The sequence below is a fragment of the Saimiri boliviensis genome, chromosome 5, assembly GCF_048565385.1.
Source record: "Saimiri boliviensis isolate mSaiBol1 chromosome 5, mSaiBol1.pri, whole genome shotgun sequence".
Lineage (NCBI taxonomy): Eukaryota > Metazoa > Chordata > Mammalia > Primates > Cebidae > Saimiri > Saimiri boliviensis.
Genome location: NC_133453.1, coordinates 121324156 through 121327717, shown reverse-complemented (window position 1 = coordinate 121327717; position 3562 = coordinate 121324156). Strand labels below are relative to the sequence as shown.

Genomic DNA, 3562 nt, shown 5'->3' with positions numbered 1-3562 from the left:
CCCAGCATTGGAAATACAATTCAATGTGGGGACAGACATCTAAAGTACACAGACAGAGTCCTATTGGAGTGAATAAAAAAGACTCACTAAGAAACACTGAATATGAAAACTGGCTTTTGTCTCATGTTTTTTCAGCTCTAGTTAGTACTTATTTTTATGACCTGCAATGTGCTAAAAAGAAAAATGTTTTCAAACAACCAAAGAATTAGAGGTTCTTTTAAGAAATTTGCAGTGCGTTCTAGAATTACAAAAAAAAAAAAAAAAAAAAAAAAAAAAATCAGGTGATAGTCATTCAATTTAATCAACTAACTTAAAAAATTACACATTTTTTCATGTTTAGTGTAATGTAAAAGCTCTAAACTTATTTTTGAAATCAAATTACAGTATTTCTTCCAATTGCAGGTATTCCTGATTTGGTTTCTATTTTCTACCTGCTATTGACAAGAGGCAAATTTATGTGCTAGGTGCCAAATCTATCACTTTTTAGTAGTTTATACCTTTCTTGATTATAAAATATGCCCCAGATAAATCTATCTTTCATAATGTGACCTGCAATTAACTCAATTTTTACAGTATTCCTCTGAACACACATTAACATATTTTTGAATTAAAAGTTACAGTTGATTTGTGGATTGGTTTGAAAATGAGGACAGGCTTAGCCAACAAGTTTATATGTTAGTTTATCCAATATAGTTAGGATATGTTAATTTATGCCCATGAAGTGACTGAGCCAAATCATCAGTGCCAAGGTTTGTATAATACATACTTAAAGAATTTGAAAAGATAAAATATTGTACAAAAAATATTGTTTGCAAGATATTTAATGGAATTTGTAACATTTTAATATTTTTAAAACTTTATGAGGTTAGGAAGTTATAAAGGTTCCTCTAAAGGAAAAAATAAAAGGCAAAAACAGTAAGTCTTGCTAAAATGAGGTGATCAAGAAAATGGCAGAGAAGAAAATTCTTTTGGTTCATCAGGTCGTTTTTTGTTTATTTCAGCAACAAGTAAGTAGGATATTGACATTTCCTCTCTCAAGGAAGTTGGATTAATTGGGAAAGAAGAAAACTGGCTGTGCTTGCACTCTGAGTTAGTAGAGTAGCAGGTATTCAGTTACAGAAACAGAGAGTTGAATAATCAGTGAATCCACTGGCTTCCTGGAACAAATGGTTTCTAAATATTCAAAAGCTTTGGTACCTGACAAACACTTAAGCTAATTTTTAAAAACCAATTTCAGTCATTCATTCAAAAAATACCTTGAATGCTGTCTATACAGAGAGGTGTACCGACCAGGCTTTGGTGAGGCAGCATTGCACAAGTCAGACACAACCTCAGTTCTCAGCCACTTATCATTTGGTGGACAGTGTTCAATAATACACAGAAAGGTAAATAAATAAGCTGATGTAAGATTCTGGTATTCACTGTGAAGAAGGTAATCCAAAGGAATATGCTCAGCATGGTCTGGGTAAGGACAGCAGGATTGCCTTAGCGTAGGCAGCCAGGGAAGTTAAAACTGGGCTGAGCCCACTGTGACCTGAAGTGGCAGCCCTGTGAGAATCCCCAGGTGAAGGGAAGATGCCAAAAGCCATGAGGTGGGGATGAACGTGGACTCTTAGTTAGCCCTGCATCTCAGATTATAAGAATAATCTTCCATTTTAATGGGTCTTTACGACTGACACAGACCATAGACACTGATATTTCTGAGTTCCATAGCTTGTCTTATGTGTTCATTCTACAGAAGTAATATTTCTAGAGTCTCTTCTGAGCATAGACTCTCCATCTGGAAGCTTTTCCTTCCCTGTGGTCTGTTCTCAAAATTAGAGATAAAAAATACAAAATACAACTTTTATCTTTGTGTAATCATCAGGTATTAGATGTCTATTGTGAGCATGTTGATGGAAAAATAAATACCAAAAAGAAAGCAATTAAAGCTTATAAGAAAATAATACTAAAACATGTCAAATAATAACAAAGAAAATATAATAAAAATATAAAAAGAAAAAGAAATTCCAGATGGATTTCCTATTCCCGAAATGAACCACTGTTAACAGTTGTGTGATTTTGTTTTTAATCTTCTTCAAAACAAACATATACACCCATAAAATTACACATATACATATGAACAGTGCATTCTCTCTTCAATTTTGGCCTAACCTGTAAATCAATCAATCAATCAATCTATCTATCTATCTATCTATCTATCTATCTACCGATCTATCATTTAACTATCTATCAACAGTCACAGCACCTCTCTACCTTTGGCTAAGATCAAGTGTAGTATCTGTTCTTAGAAGTTTAATATCTATCTACCTACCTACCTATCATCAGATATGAAAGCAGAGAAGTGAATTACTTAACTTGGTGCCATTATAGAACAACAGATGTCTTGGACTACTTCTTTGATTAGACCCAATACATTGACACTGTTACTTCTTTGTTTAGATTAAGCCGTTAAAATTTATTCATAAATCAATTAATCTATTAGTAAATTGAAATAATCATTTTAGAAGGCATTGTTTTAATTGATATTAGTCCGCTGGCACAACCCTGCTAACATACTTCTGAGCATGTGACTCAGACATTGGACATGAATATTATGGGACTAGAGCAATTTAGGAAGGATGTGAGATACAAAGCTTTTATTTTTTTCCCTTTCACCACACCTTCCTATTTCCCTAGAAAGATTTACCATTTCTTCTTTTTGTCTTTACATATGTTTCTTTGATGGCACATATGCCTTATTATATTTATTTGAGTGGCAGAAGTAAGTTTCCTACGTAAGAGGCAGGTATAGAAAACACTGAATTTCTTAATTTTTAAAATCAATCTAGATCAACCCTTGCTTGAGAGAGTATAAAACTAAATCAGTCTCCTTTCTGCTTTGGGAAGCTTCTCCCCATCCCTGTGATAATACAAGCACCCAGTGCTTATATGAGAAAGACAGAAGGATTTCTGTCATGCCAGCCATTCATGCAAGTGCCCATTTCCTGAGCACTTTTGGGCTTCTCAAGGGCATATGCTATTTCCAAATAGGCAACTCCATTTTCTTAGTGTCTAATATGAACCTATAACTCCCTCACCAGGGGTTTATGATCTCATCATTTCCCACCAAAGCTTTTCCTCCTCTGGCGAGAAAGACATCGGGTATTATTCACAGAAATCCCCAACCTTAAACCATTGTTCTTTTCCATGGTCTTCAGGTATCTTTCCTCTTTTCACACTCCAGCTGCAGTTTTTCTCAATGGTTCTAGACTCCTAATGAAAAATGTGGGTTAAAAAGGATGACCAATTATCATGCAACTGATAATTTTCCAAGACTATAAAAGTAGCAATAGGAAGAAAATTATTTCAACTTAATTTCCAGTTGAGATGTGAGAAAATAGCAAGAAGTTAGTATCACAGTAAATAATCCAGCGTATTTATTTACGTATCTGTGCCACTCTATAGCACTGCAACCCCACTAGCTCTGCGTCCGTCAACTGGACATAGGGCTTAGCACATAGCAATGTGTCCCCACAAATGTTTCTTGAATAAATAAATACATTTATTACTACTTACTGCT

The 3562-nt window shown here is 34.4% G+C and overlaps 1 pseudogene; it reads left to right on the top strand.

Annotated features, from left to right (window-relative positions):
* The first annotated feature begins 2243 nt into the window (after positions 1-2243).
* On the top strand, positions 2244-2414 carry LOC120368179 (U2 spliceosomal RNA; annotated as a pseudogene).
* Positions 2415-3562: the final 1148 nt, after the last annotated feature.